Here is a 16,759-nt window from a genome sequence, read left to right on the forward strand (position 1 = left end):
CCGCAAGGTATAACAACTACAAGTACACCTCAAGGTATAACAACTACTACTACACCTCAAGGTATAACAACTACTACTACACCTCAAGGTATAACAACTACTACTACACCTCAAGGTATAACAACTACTACTACACCTCAAGGTATAACAACTACTACTACACCTCAAGGTATAACAACTACAAGTACACCTCAAGGTATAACAAGTACACCTCAAGGTATAACAACTACAAGTACACCTCAAGGTATAACAAGTACACCTCAAGGTATAACAACTACAAGTACACCTCAAGGTATAACAACTACAAGTACACCTCTAGGTATAACAACTACTACTACACCTCAAGGTATAACAACTACTACTACACCTCAAGGTTTAACAACTACTACTACACCTCTAGGTATAACAACTACAAGTACACCTCAAGGTATAACAACTACTACTACACCTCAAGGTATAACGACTACAAGTACACCTCAAGGTATAACAACTACTACTACACCTCAAGGTATAATAACTACAAGTACACCTCAAGGTATAACAACTACTACTACACCTCAAGGTATAACAACTACTACTACACCTCAAGGTATAATAACTACAAGTACACCTCAAGGTATAACAACTACTACTACACCTCAAGGTATAATAACTACAAGTACACCTCAAGGTATAACAACTACTACTACACCTCAAGGTATAACAACTACAAGTACACCTCAAGGTTTAACAACTACAAGTACACCTCAAGGTATAACAACTACTACTACACCGCAAGGTATAACAACTACAAGTACACCTCAAGGTATAACAACTACTACTACACCTCAAGGTATAACAACTACAAGTACACCTCAAGGTATAACAACTACAAGTACACCTCAAGGTATAACAACTACAAGTACACCTCTAGGTATAACAACTACTACTACACCTCAAGGTATAACAACTACTACTACACCTCAAGGTATAACAACTACAAGTACACCTCAAGGTATAACAACTACAAGTACACCTCAAGGTATAACAACTACTACTACACCTCAAGGTATAACAACTACTACTACACCACAAGGTATAACAACTACAAGTACACCTCAAGGTATAACAACTACTACTACACCTCAAGGTATAACAACTACAAGTACACCTCAAGGTATAACAACTACTACTACACCTCAAGGTATAACAACTACTACTACACCTCAAGGTATAACAACTACAAGTACACCTCAAGGTATAACAACTACTACTACACCTCAAGGTATAACAACTACTACTACACCTCAAGGTATAACAACTACAAGTACACCTCAAGGTATAACAACTACTACTACACCTCAAGGTATAACAACTATTACTACACCTCAAGGTATAACAACTACAAGTACACCACAAGGTATAACAACTACTACTACACCTCAAGGTATAACAACTACTACTACACCTCAAGGTATAACAACTACTACTACACCTCAAGGTATAACAACTACTACTACACCTCAAGGTATAACAACTACAAGTACACCTCAAGGTATAACAACTACAAGTACACCTCAAGGTATAACAACTACTACTACACCTCAAGGTATAACAACTACTACTACACCTCAAGGTATAACAACTACAAGTACACCTCAAGGTATAACAACTACTACTACACCTCAAGGTATAACAACTACTACTACACCTCAAGGTATAACAACTACTACTACACCTCAAGGTATAACAACTACTACTACACCTCAAGGTATAACAACTACTACTACACCTCAAGGTATAACAACTATTACTACACCTCAAGGTATAACAACTACAAGTACACCACAAGGTATAACAACTACTACTACACCTCAAGGTATAACAACTACTACTACACCTCAAGGTATAACAACTACTACTACACCTCAAGGTATAACAACTACTACTACACCTCAAGGTATAACAACTACAAGTACACCTCAAGGTATAACAACTACAAGTACACCTCAAGGTATAACAACTACTACTACACCTCAAGGTATAACAACTACTACTACACCGCAAGGTATAACAACTACAAGTACACCTCAAGGTATAACAACTACAATTACACCTCAAGGTATAACAACTACTACTACACCTCAAGGTATAACAACTACTACTACACCGCAAGGTATAACAACTACAACTACACCGCAAGGTATAACAACTACAAGTACACCTCAAGGTATAACAACTACAAGTACACCTCAAGGTATAACAACTACAATTACACCTCAAGGTATAACAACTACTACTACACCTCAAGGTATAACAACTACAAGTACACCTCAAGGTATAACAACTACTACTACACCTCAAGGTATAACAACTACAATTACACCTCAAGGTATAACAACTACAAGTACACCTCAAGGTATAACAACTACTACTACACCTCAAGGTATAACAACTACAATTACACATCAAGGTATGACAACTACTACTACACCTCAAGGTATAACAACTACAATTACACCTCAAGGTATAACAACTACTACTACACCTCAAGGTATAACAACTACTACTACACCTCAAGGTATAACAACTACAAGTACACCTCAAGGTATAACAACTACTACTACACCTCAAGGTATAACAACTACTACTACACCTCAAGGTATAACAACTACTACTACACCTCAAGGTATAACAACTACTACTACACCTCAAGGTATAACAACTACAAGTACACCTCAAGGTATAACAACTACTACTACACCTCAAGGTATAACAACTACTACTACACCGCAAGGTATAACAACTACTACTACACCTCAAGGTATAACAACTACTACTACACCTCAAGGTATAACAACTACTACTACACCTCAAGGTATAACAACTACTACTACACCTCAAGGTATAACAACTACTACTACACCTCAAGGTTTAACAACTACTACTACACCTCAAGGTATAACAACTACTACTACACCTCAAGGTATAACAACTACAAGTACACCTCAAGGTATAACAACTACTACTACACCTCAAGGTATAACTACTACTACTACACCTCAAGGTATAACAACTACTACTACACCTCAAGGTATAACAACTACAAGTACACCTCAAGGTATAACAACTACAAGTACACCTCAAGGTATAACAACTACTACTACACCTCAAGGTATAACAACTACAATTACACATCAAGGTATGACAACTACAATTACACCTCAAGGTATAACAACTACTACTACACCTCAAGGTATAACAACTACTACTACACCTCAAGGTATAACAACTACAAGTACACCTCAAGGTATAACAACTACTACTACACCTCAAGGTATAACAACTACTACTACACCTCAAGGTATAACAACTACTACTACACCTCAAGGTATAACAACTACTACTACACCTCAAGGTTTAACAACTACTACTACACCTCAAGGTATAACAACTACTACTACACCTCAAGGTATAACAACTACAAGTACACCTCAAGGTATAACAACTACTACTACACCTCAAGGTATAACAACTACTACTACACCTCAAGGTATAACAACTACTACTACACCTCAAGGTATAACAACTACAATTACACCTCAAGGTATAACAACTACAAGTACACCTCAAGGTATAACAACTACTACTACACCTCAAGGTATAACAACTACAATTACACATCAAGGTATGACAACTACAATTACACCTCAAGGTATAACAACTACTACTACACCTCAAGGTATAACAACTACTACTACACCTCAAGGTATAACAACTACAAGTACACCTCAAGGTATAACAACTACTACTACACCTCAAGGTATAACAACTACTACTACACCTCAAGGTATAACAACTACAAGTACACCTCAAGGTATAACAACTACTACTACACCTCAAGGTATAACAACTACAATTACACCTCAAGGTATAACAAGTACACCTCAAGGTATAACAACTACAAGTACACCTCAAGGTATAACAACTACTACTACACCTCAAGGTTTAACAACTACAAGTACACCTCAAGGTATAACAACTACTACTACACCTCAAGGTATAACAACTACTACTACACCTCAAGGTATAACAACTACTACTACACCTCAAGGTTTAACAACTACTACTACACCTCAAGGTATAACAACTACTACTACACCTCAAGGTATAACAACTACAAGTACACCTCAAGGTATAACAACTACAAGTACACCTCAAGGTATAACAACTACAAGTACACCTCAAGGTATAACAACTACTACTACACCTCAAGGTATAACAACTACTACTACACCTCAAGGTATAACAACTACTACTACACCTCAAGGTATAACAACTACTACTACACCTCAAGGTATAACAACTACTACTACACCTCAAGGTATAACAACTACTACTACACCTCAAGGTATAACAACTACAAGTACACCTCAAGGTATAACAACTACTACTACACCTCAAGGTATAACAACTACTACTACACCGCAAGGTATAACAACTACTACTACACCTCAAGGTATAACAACTACTACTACACCTCAAGGTATAACAACTACTACTACACCTCAAGGTATAACAACTACTACTACACCTCAAGGTTTAACAACTACTACTACACCTCAAGGTATAACAACTACTACTACACCTCAAGGTATAACAACTACAAGTACACCTCAAGGTATAACAACTACTACTACACCTCAAGGTATAACAACTACTACTACACCTCAAGGTATAACAACTACTACTACACCTCAAGGTATAACAACTACTACTACACCTCAAGGTATAACAACTACAAGTACACCTCAAGGTATAACAACTACTACTACACCTCAAGGTATAACAACTACTACTACACCTCAAGGTATAACAACTACAAGTACACCTCAAGGTATAACAACTACAAGTACACCTCAAGGTATAACTACTACTACACCGCAAGGTATAACAACTACTACTACACCTCAAGGTATAACAACTACTACTACACCTCAAGGTATAACAACTACTACTACACCTCAAGGTATAACAACTACTACTACACCTCAAGGTATAACAACTACTACTACACCTCAAGGTATAACAACTACTACTACACCTCAAGGTATAACAACTACTACTACACCTCAAGGTATAACAACTACTACTACACCTCAAGGTATAACAACTACTACTACACCTCAAGGTATAACAACTACTACTACACCTCAAGGTATAACAACTACTACTACACCTCAAGGTATAACAACTACAAGTACACCTCAAGGTATAACTACTACTACACCGCAAGGTATAACAACTACTACTACACCTCAAGGTATAACAACTACTACACCTCAAGGTATAACAACTACTACTACACCTCAAGGTATAACAACTACTACTACACCTCAAGGTATAACAACTACTACTACACCTCAAGGTATAACAACTACTACTACACCTCAAGGTATAACAACTACAAGTACACCTCAAGGTATAACAACTACAAGTACACCTCAAGGTATAACTACTACTACACCTCAAGGTATAACAACTACAAGTACACCTCAAGGTATAACAACTACAAGTACACCTCAAGGTATAACAACTACTACTACACCTCAAAGTATAACAACTACTACTACACCTCAAGGTATAACAACTACAAGTACACCTCAGCAGCGTCAGGTTTGTAACGCAAGCAAACGATGGGCCGGTTTCGACATTGAGTGTCTCGTCAACAGAGTCGGGCTTCTTGCATTCACCGATGTTGGTGAACTCCCAGATGTTCCGGTTTCATTGGCAAGGGGCCCTCCCCGTGAGCTGTGGAGCCACGGGCCCCGGGCGAAGTCCGCTTCCCCGAGCGCCTCCTCGTCTGGCGCAGACGAGGTGACCTCGGCGCAAAGTTGCGGCTGGGCGCGAGCGAATGGCCACAAAACACCTCGCAGCATCAACGGTGGCGCGAGAGGCGCCCTCGTCCTGCGCGAACCCCTCTCCGTCCACCAGAGGGCGACACTGCACCCACACTTACTCAGATCCACATTCGCTCAGATCCACATTCGCTCAGATCCACATTCGCTCAGATCCACATTCGCTCAGATCCACATTCGCTCAGATCCACATTCGCTCAGATCCACATTCGCTCAGATCCACATTCGCTCAGATCCACATTCGCTCAGATCCACATTCGCTCAGATCCACATTCGCTCAGATCCACATTCGCTCAGATCCACATTCGCTCAGATCCACATTCGCTCAGATCCACATTCGCTCAGATCCACATTCGCTCAGATCCACATTCGCTCAGATCCACATTCGCTCAGATCCACATTCGCTCAGATCCACATTCGCTCAGATCCACATTCGCTCAGATCCACATTCGCTCAGATCCACATTCGCTCAGATCCACATTCGCTCAGATCCACATTCGCTCAGATCCACATTCGCTCAGATCCACATTCGCTCAGATCCACATTCGCTCAGATCCACATTCGCTCAGATCCACATTCGCTCAGATCCACATTCGCTCAGATCCACATTCGCTCAGATCCACATTCGCTCAGATCCACATTCGCTCAGATCCACATTCGCTCAGATCCACATTCGCTCAGATCCACATTCGCTCAGATCCACATTCGCTCAGATCCACATTCGCTCAGATCCACATTCGCTCAGATCCACATTCGCTCAGATCCACATTCGCTCAGATCCACATTCGCTCAGATCCACATTCGCTCAGATCCACATTCGCTCAGATCCACATTCGCTCAGATCCACATTCGCTCAGATCCACATTCGCTCAGATCCACATTCGCTCAGATCCACATTCGCTCAGATCCACATTCGCTCAGATCCACATTCGCTCAGATCCACATTCGCTCAGATCCACATTCGCTCAGATCCACATTCGCTCAGATCCACATTCGCTCAGATCCACATTCGCTCAGATCCACATTCGCTCAGATCCACATTCGCTCAGATCCACATTCGCTCAGATCCACATTCGCTCAGATCCACATTCGCTCAGATCCACATTCGCTCAGATCCACATTCGCTCAGATCCACATTCGCTCAGATCCACATTCGCTCAGATCCACATTCGCTCAGATCCACATTCGCTCAGATCCACATTCGCTCAGATCCACATTCGCTCAGATCCACATTCGCTCAGATCCACATTCGCTCAGATCCACATTCGCTCAGATCCACATTCGCTCAGATCCACATTCGCTCAGATCCACATTCGCTCAGATCCACATTCGCTCAGATCCACATTCGCTCAGATCCACATTCGCTCAGATCCACATTCGCTCAGATCCACATTCGCTCAGATCCACATTCGCTCAGATCCACATTCGCTCAGATCCACATTCGCTCAGATCCACATTCGCTCAGATCCACATTCGCTCAGATCCACATTCGCTCAGATCCACATTCGCTCAGATCCACATTCGCTCAGATCCACATTCGCTCAGATCCACATTCGCTCAGATCCACATTCGCTCAGATCCACATTCGCTCAGATCCACATTCGCTCAGATCCACATTCGCTCAGATCCACATTCGCTCAGATCCACATTCGCTCAGATCCACATTCGCTCAGATCCACATTCGCTCAGATCCACATTCGCTCAGATCCACATTCGCTCAGATCCACATTCGCTCAGATCCACATTCGCTCAGATCCACATTCGCTCAGATCCACATTCGCTCAGATCCACATTCGCTCAGATCCACATTCGCTCAGATCCACATTCGCTCAGATCCACATTCGCTCAGATCCACATTCGCTCAGATCCACATTCGCTCAGATCCACATTCGCTCAGATCCACATTCGCTCAGATCCACATTCGCTCAGATCCACATTCGCTCAGATCCACATTCGCTCAGATCCACATTCGCTCAGATCCACATTCGCTCAGATCCACATTCGCTCAGATCCACATTCGCTCAGATCCACATTCGCTCAGATCCACATTCGCTCAGATCCACATTCGCTCAGATCCACATTCGCTCAGATCCACATTCGCTCAGATCCACATTCGCTCAGATCCACATTCGCTCAGATCCACATTCGCTCAGATCCACATTCGCTCAGATCCACATTCGCTCAGATCCACATTCGCTCAGATCCACATTCGCTCAGATCCACATTCGCTCAGATCCACATTCGCTCAGATCCACATTCGCTCAGATCCACATTCGCTCAGATCCACATTCGCTCAGATCCACATTCGCTCAGATCCACATTCGCTCAGATCCACATTCGCTCAGATCCACATGCACTCTGAGTCACATGCACTCAGCTCCACATTCACTCACTGTCGTCTCTATCGTGTGCGTATGGCCGACTGGCTGAGTCTGTCCAGACGAGGAGAGCCAGTGGCTTGAGTTGGTGCGCGATGGGGTCGCTTCAGTGCCTCCGTTGAGTGTTCTGGATTCAGAATTTGAATATTTATTTCTGTATCCTGGAGGAGGAATCCGATGAGCTATGAAGCAATTTTTTCACAAATGTCGAGTAGGGGCGGGTGAGCGAGTTACAACAGCAAGTGACTTAAATAAATGAATATTCATGAAGTGCTAGATATGAGTACACATTAAAGAAGTTCAACACTAAACGCAAGCTTTGGGCACGGCGGGCGGACGGATGATACGAAACGAGGCGCGGTAGGAACGGGACGGAGCCAGCCGGTGTCGCCCCACGGCATCGGCGAGCGGGTGAAGTCGGCACGCGTCCGTGGCTCGGCCCCCTGCCTCCACCCCCACCGCTTACCCCCCACCCCACCCCCTCCACCTGCACCCCACCCCCTCCACCCCTGCACCCTCCCGGCACCCGCGGATTCATTTTTCGATTCAGCCCGAGACGACGCCAGAGGGCGCTCACGAGCCGCCGGCGGTGACGCCGTTCGGGGTGCACGCTGGCGACTGTGCCTGATCGGTGCGGTGGTGGTGGTGGTTGGTGATGGTGGTGGTTGGTGATGGTGGTGGTGGTTGGTGATGGTGGTGGTGATGGTTGGTGGTGGTGGTTGGTGATGGTGGTGATGGTGGTGGTGGTTGGTGATGGTGGTGGTGGTTGGTGATGGTGGTGGTGGTTGGTGGTGGTGGTGGTTGTTGGCGATGGTGGTGGTTGGTGATGGTGGTTGGTGATGGTGGTGGTTCGTGATGGTGGTGGTTGTTGTTGTTATGGGAAGCGGTAGTGTAGCGGTTAGCGCGCTGCGCTACGATTCCGCCGACGCGAGTTCGATTCCCGCTCACGGCCAACACCAGCAACCATAATCTGAGCCGGTCCTGGGCCTCCCCTAGGTCGACTCAGCCTCAAATGAGTACCGGATGTGGTGTATAAACATCACCACTGGGAGACAAAGGTGCCCGGGGGTGGTGCTGGCCATCCACCCCCTCGTGTACCGTGCCGGCCTTCATAGGTGCTCGCTAACAGCACTTGCCCCAACAGTCCGTTAAGGCTACACGGGGGGCAGGGATCTTTGTCTTTGGTGGCTGTTATGGAGCTGGTGTAGGGGACACGGTGGTGTAGCGGCTAGTGCGTTGCGCTACGAACCTGGTCACCCTTTGGGTCGATTCCCGCTCACGGCCAACACCGGTGACGATTATCTGAACCGATCTTGGGTTTCCCATAGGCCGACTCAGCCTCAAATGAGTACCTGGTGCGATGCGTAAACATCGCCACTGGGGAGACAAAGGCGGCCCGCCGTGGTGCTGGCCACCCACCCCTCGTGTGCCACAGTGCCGGCCTGCACAGGTGCTGGCCACCCACCCCCTCGTGTGCCACAGTGCCGGCCTGCACAGGTGCTGGCCACCCACCCCCTCGTGTGCCACAGTGCCGGCCTGCACAGGTGCTGGCCACCCACCCCCTCGTGTGCCACAGTGCCGGCCTGCACAGGTGCTGGCCACCCACCCCTCGTGTGCCACAGTGCCGGCCTGCACAGGTGCTGGCCACCCACCCCCTCGTGTGCCACAGTGCCGGCCTGCACAGGTGCTGGCCACCCACCCCCTCGTGTGCCACAGTGCCGGCCTGCACAGGTGCTGGCCACCCACCCCTCGTGTGCCACAGTGCCGGCAGCCTGCACATGTGCTGCTGCTGCTCGCTGACAGCGAGGCGAGACCGCGATGCGAACTGTCGCCGCAACTAGATTCATCGGATGGCAATGGCAAGGTGTGGTGTCGACCCTCGTGGTGGCTGGTGATGGTGGTACGGTGATGGAATGGCGCGCAAATGGAACGAGGGGCCCATCGAGACCTGTGTTGGGAATCGCGCGAGAGAGATCAAAGTGGTGGCGATGTTGGGAGTGATCGGTGGAGGCGGTGGTTGGGTGGTGCGTGTTGGTGTGATGGTTCACGTTCGTCAGGCGAGGACCCCGCTCACACACACCGACCGCTGTGGCCGGGAGCACGCGAGTCTCGCCACGATGACCATTGTCTTGTCGTGCCTCTGGGTGCTACTGCCAGGGTCTGTCTGCGTGGTCTCGCGTCTCCGTGTTCGAGCAGGGGCCTCGTCTCCTCGTGACGGCGTTCACGTTTTTATACCCCCCCGCCCTCCCCGAACCCCGCCCCTTACCCCCCCCCCGCCCCCTTACCCCCCCCCCCGCCCCCTTACCCCCCCCCCCACGCGAGTTGCTTGAGGAGGTGACGGAGCGTCGACTGCTTCCGACTTACACTGCACGAGGTTAGGGTCGGGGTCAGATTTCGGAGATGTGCGTTAGCGTCGGGGTCAGGGTCATGGTCGGATTAGGGCTCAGAGCCAGGGTCAGCTGTGAAGTCGCCTCGAGGTTGGCGTTCGGGTCAGGTTCGGCGGTTGGATTTAGGCACCGCAGAGTGATAGGATTAGGGTCAGACTCGGGGTCAGGGTTAGGGTGAAGAGCGGGGAGAGTGGGGAAGGGGAGTGGAGAGGAGGGGCGGGGGAATGCGGGGGGGGGGGGGTAGTGGGGGAGGGGCAGGGAGGAGAGGTGGGTAGTGGGGGGAGGAGAGGTGGGTAGTGGGGGGAGGAGAGGGGGGTAATGGGGGGAGGGGCGGGGAGGAGAGGGGGGTAGCTGCATTGGCCGCATGCCGCTATGCGCGTTGCGTGCCTTATGTCGGGACTTGTCCCGTTCCGCGTCTGTATCTCTCGGGGGTGGGGGTCTGGGACAGCCTTGCGGGGGGGAGTTGAGGGGGGTGTGAGGATGCCTGGGGAAGTGGGGGCCCGGGTGAAGGGGAGCGCAGGGCCCCCGCAGGGCCCCCTCCCAATGGGTGGGTCCGCTCGGCCCCTGCCACTGACTCCGGCTCCCGCATCCGCTCGGGTTCGGGGGAGGAGATCGGTCCCGACGGCGACCCGAGTTCGATTCCCGCGCGCGACCAATACCAGTGGTGAACATTTGAAGCGGGCCTGCGCCTCCTCCTGTGTCGACTCAGCCTTAAATGAGTAAAACATCAGCACGACGGCGAGCGGACGTGGTGCTGGCCATTGATAGCACTTGTCCCAACTGTCTGTTAAAGGCTACGCGGGGGATCTTTGTCTTTGTGTGGTCTAGCGACATATCGGGTGAGACGTGGGCTGCTGTTGAAGGCAGTGCTTGGTTGGTTGACGTTGATTGACTCGTTGGTTTGATTGGTTGACTTTGATTGAATGGTTGAATGATTGCCTCGGTGATTGGTTGATTGATTGACCGAATGAGTGATAGATTAATACATTAATTGGTTCATATCCCAGTTGCTGCCCATCTCACCCCGAGCTGTAAGGGGGAGTGGACGTCTTCAGTGGAGCGTAGCGATGGTGCGAGGGAGCACGCGGAAACGCGTGTTCACATGCTCGCACACACACGTGCAAGCACATTCAAGCTACCACACACACACACGCGTGTTCACATCTTCCACATGGATCCACGTGCGCGAGCACGTGGTTAACACGCGCACACGTGTGTTCGCACGCACGCGCACACACACACACGTGTGTCCGCACGCACACACATACACGTGTGTGCGTGTGGACACATTGTACACGCGTGCCGCCAGGCTCCGCCAGGGCGAGTAATGGCCACTCAGCGTGAATAATGCATCGGGGTTTGAGAGGCCGGGTCCGTCCCGACTCCCCCGTCTCACTCGCTATTGATCGGCAGTGGCCATCGCCTCGAGTGCTTCCTTCATCCTCCTCCTCTTCCTCCATCCAGGAGGGGAGGATCTGGACTCGCGACGAGTCACGGGCACTCGAGACTCCATAACGCTGCCGACTCACCGATAATTCCCACACCCACTCAAAGTGCTACTAGAGTCGTGTAGACCTTAATAGGTGCTCGCTAACAACGCCCAAAGAACATGTATGGCGTATGCGTGGCAACGTAAAGTGTGTGTGAGTCTAGACGCATATGCGCGCGTGTGAGTGAACGATTGTATGCGTGCGCGCATTAACACGTGGGTTGTCTAACGCGTGAATACTGTTCACACACACACGCGCGCGCGCGGGGGCACGCTATGCCCGTGCGCGCGTGTGTGCGCGTGTGTGTGCGTGTGCGCGTGTGTGCGTGTGCGCGCGTGCGCGCGTGCGCGCGTGTGCGTGTGTGCGCGTGTGTGTGTGCGCGCGCGCGTGTTACTAGGCCACAGTGACAGAGAGAGAGATCACGCGTGTCCACCACGCCTTCGGTGAACGCGAGTCGGTACAACGCTGGGTGTGGGTTCCGCGTGCGTCGTCTGGGTGTAAAAACTCCGCGAGCGAGGAGACGAGGGAAGAGTGGCGGGCGTCGCCTGCGCGGGCCCTGGCAGCAGAGGATATGGACTTGAGTCGTGGTGGTGATGAGGAGGCACGAGGGGACCAAGTGGTCCTTGTATCTCGCGCTCTCTTCACACCCCCCCCCCACTACCCACCTCCTCCCTGGGCGCCTCTGATCGAGTCTCACCCTCGCGGAACTCGCTGGGCTCTGCTCGACGTCACCGCTGTGATTGGAGGAATGGAAGCGTGGGGTCGCCGGAATTGAGACGGAGAGCTCGCTGGAAATGCCACGAATGTGTTGTGGCTCAGCCACCTGGGCGCGTGCGTGAGCCCAGGTGTGTGGGTGATGTAACGTCCCCCCCCACCCCGCCGCCTCGGGGGATTGCCTGGGGGGTGGGGAGGGGGGGTTAAAGACACGTTTAGTCTTGTGTCCGCGCGCATCTCACGCAGGCCTCCGCGCGTGATGTGAAAGTCTCACGAAGTTCCGGGAGTGCTAGAAAGCTGGAAGTTGGCTGATACGCGAGTTAGATTGCTTGGCCACGGCTGACATCGGTTTTCGGTTGTCAGAACAGGTCCCGGACTTTCCCTAGGTCGACTGAGTGGTAAATTCGTGCCTGGCGCGACGTGTCATTTATCTCCAGCTCTTCAGAGACACGGGAGGCGGGTTGTTCGCTTGGCTACGGACGGAGTGGTGGAGGTGCCGCGTTCTGGGCACGCAGGGGACGTGGAGGTGGGGGGGCGTGTTACACGGGACTCAAGAGGCATTCAGGACTTCGGCCACATTTGAAATCAGAGTAGAGGTCAGATTGGCCCTCGCCAGATCTGACCTCCTCTTACGCATCGCATGGAGTTGATCGGCCACGTGTCAATGCTCGTGTGAAGCTCGGCGAGTGGGCCAGAGGTCGGCTTCGGGAATAGCCTCGCGACGGGGGTGTCTGCAACGGTGTCTACTGTGTGGTACACGGTGTGAGATATCGACTCGCGCAGACACTCGTAGGCGCACAAAGACACCCACCCGCGTGGGGATTCAAGCATCGTGGTGACGTCACCGCCACTTACGAGCAAACGGCGGTTGTTGTTGTACGCGTGGGGAGCGCAATGTACAACGAACCCGGCGACCCCAGTTCCATTGCCGCTCACGATTCTCAATAAGAGTGGCGAATACTTGGACCGGTTCTGAGCAATCACCAATGTCAATTCAGTCCTGAATGAGTACCTGGTGCGGTGGGTGTAAACATCAATAATGGGGAGACAAAGGCGGCCGGGCGTGGTGTTGACCACACCACCCCCATCGTGTGCCGTGCCGGCCTTAGTAGGTGCTCGCTAACAGTACTTGCCCCAACAGCCTGTTGACGCTATGTGGCGGTGGGAAGCTTTGGCTCTATATGTACACGCGGGGAGGGTGTGGGAGAGGGGAGAGAGCCCCCCCCCCTGTTCCCCCGCCCCTCCCCCTTCATCCCATCCCATCCGTCTCCCTGGCGCCTGACGCCTGCAAGCACAAAGAGGTCCCATTTACACGGCCATCGAGAGCGCCTCGCTGTGTCCGTCTCTGGCTGATAGAAGCCGGCGCGGGGAGAATGGACGGGAGACGGGAGGGGGGAGGCTGGGGGCGGGGGATCGCGGTGGGGGCTACCGCGCGTGTTCCCCCGCGATAGGGGACGGCGTCACCCGGCTGGCAATTGCGAACGGCTGCCGTCGAGGGCACGCGTCCTGGGTCTCCCCTTAGGTCGACTCAGCCTCAAAGGAGAACCTGGCGCGGTTTGTAAGCATCGGCACAAAGACGGCCGGCCGGTCGGTCTTGGGCATTCCCACGGCTTCACCAGCCCGTACTGACCAGCGTGGGTGAAGTATGGTCAAACAGGTGCCCGTGACCGATACGGGCTGTGGAGGCCTTCGCAAAGGGGCGCGTTGGCACGGGGCTGGGCACACCAAGTCGCGCGTGCAGGGGAGACGCAGGGTCGGGGTCGAACCCACGACCTCCTGCGTACCAGGCGAGGGAGTTAACATCTCCTAGCCACCGCGGTGACCCAACTTACAGGAGTGGAGGTGGGGGCGGGGAGCTCTGGGAGGGGGCTATCCCCCGGTGGGCTGTGAGCCCCCCTCCCCCTGTCCCGGTGGCCCCGGTCATCAGCGGCACGTGTCGGGAGGTCGCACAGGTGACGCTGCCAGTCCCAGACGACCCCCGTCCTCCCCTCCCCCATCGCGGCTTCCCCGTAACACGACGTGCCGGGGTGGGCACGGGTGCGGGGGGGGGCACGAGGTGGTGGGGGCACGAGGCGGGGGGGGGACGAGGTGGGGGGGGGGCGAGGTGGGGGCACTAGGTGGGGGGGGGAATCTTTCAGCAAAACGTTTCAGAAGATCTTGGTTTCAATTTACATGTTTTAAAAACCACAGCGTCAAAGACAAAGATCCCCCGTGTAGCCTTAAGAGACTGTTGGGGCAAGCGCTGTCAGCGAGCACCTATGAAGGTCGGCACGGCTTACGAGGGGATGGGTGGGTGGCCAGCACCACGCCCGGCCGCCTTTGTCTCCCGAGTGGCGATGTTTTCGCACTACACCGGGTACTCATTTGAGGCTGAGTCGACTGAGGGGAGGCCCGGGACCGGTTTAGATAATCGTGACTGGTGTCAGTGGCCGTTCGCCTGGAATCGAACTCGGGTGGCCGGGTTCGTAGCGCAGCGTGCTAACCACTACACTCGCGCACCCCAACCGTGTACACGCACACATACCAAAGATCCCCGTGTAGCCTCCGGGGCAAGTGCTGTTAGCGAGCAACTGTGGTGTTCTAAGGAGCTGCCGTAGCTGTCACAATACGCTCGGCCGTCTTTGTCTTCCCCCGACGTACCGGGGTTCTCGGTTAAAGTTGAGTCAATCTCGCCGAGACAAACGCGGTCGGTACCTGTTCAGATTTAACTCGCCACTCATGTCCTCCGTCACCGGTAATCGAACTCGGCTCGCATGTACACACACATGGGTACGTCTCGATCACGGGCATGGTAACGTTATTGGTAAAGGGGGGGGGGGGTTCAACGAATCTATTGTTATATTGCACTATGTTTAAACGTCTATGTCCGCGGCTTCATCAGCCGGCAATGACCATCGTGGTGAGGTCTGGTCAAATGACTCGCGGGGAGCGGCACGCCGTGGGGAGGCCCTCATCCAGCAGTGGAGTGGCGGCTGCTGCGCTGTTTCTGTGCTGGTCGGCGCTGGAGGGGTGCCGGTTCGATGGCCGCTGAGTGTGCGTGGGGAGAGCGGTGGCACAGTGGTTAGGGAGCTGCGCTACCAGCCCGGCGACACGAGTTCGATTCCCGCTCACGGCTAACACCAGTGACGAATATCTGAACGGGTTCTGGGCCTCCCCTAGGTCAACACAGCCTCAAATTAGTACCTGATACGGTGTGTAAACATCGCCACTGCGGAGACAAAAGTGGCCGGATGTGGTGCTGATCACTACCCCCACCCCCTCGCGTGCCGTGCCGGCACCTTCAGAGGTGCCCGCTCACTTGGCCCAAAGGTCTGTGGAAGCTGCACGGGGAGTCTTTGTGCGTTCATCCCTTCTGCGCACTCCGCTCGTTGCATGTCCCTTGTTTTTCCTCCAGCTCCCCCCCCCCCACTGCCCCCCCCCCCCACTAGCCCCCCCCGCCTCCCCCCATAGTCGTCACTCAGGACTGTAACGCGACTCTGTCGAGCTTTAGCCTCGTGTCCTCGCGATTTAAATAGACGCAGGGATTAGCGCTTTAAAACGTGGGAGTGGGGGTCGCTGTTGGGTGGTGGTGGATGGGGGTGAGGAGGGGGTGGTTGAGTCTATCTCTGGAGCGCGATCTGCCGGGAGCCTCCGCTTACGCGTGCCACGGCGCTCGGAATCCCTCTTTGAACGATTGGAGAAGAGTGGGGGGGGGGGTGGGGGCATTCTCACGCCTCCACAAGGGCGTGGAGAGGGGAGGGGGTGCAGGGGCCGCCATGCGTCATCTGCTCTTGACAGCACTCGTCACGGAATCTTCCTCCTCGTCATTGGACGCGAAGTTCTCTCCGTTTTCCGTGGCTAATGATGGTGTCATGAAGGACCCTTACCTCTGGCGACTGATGGGTTCTCTGGCT

The sequence above is a fragment of the Lampetra planeri genome, chromosome 26 (genome assembly GCF_965212315.1).
Source record: "Lampetra planeri chromosome 26, kcLamPlan1.2.h2, whole genome shotgun sequence".
NCBI classification, from domain to species: Eukaryota; Metazoa; Chordata; class Hyperoartia; order Petromyzontiformes; family Petromyzontidae; genus Lampetra; species Lampetra planeri.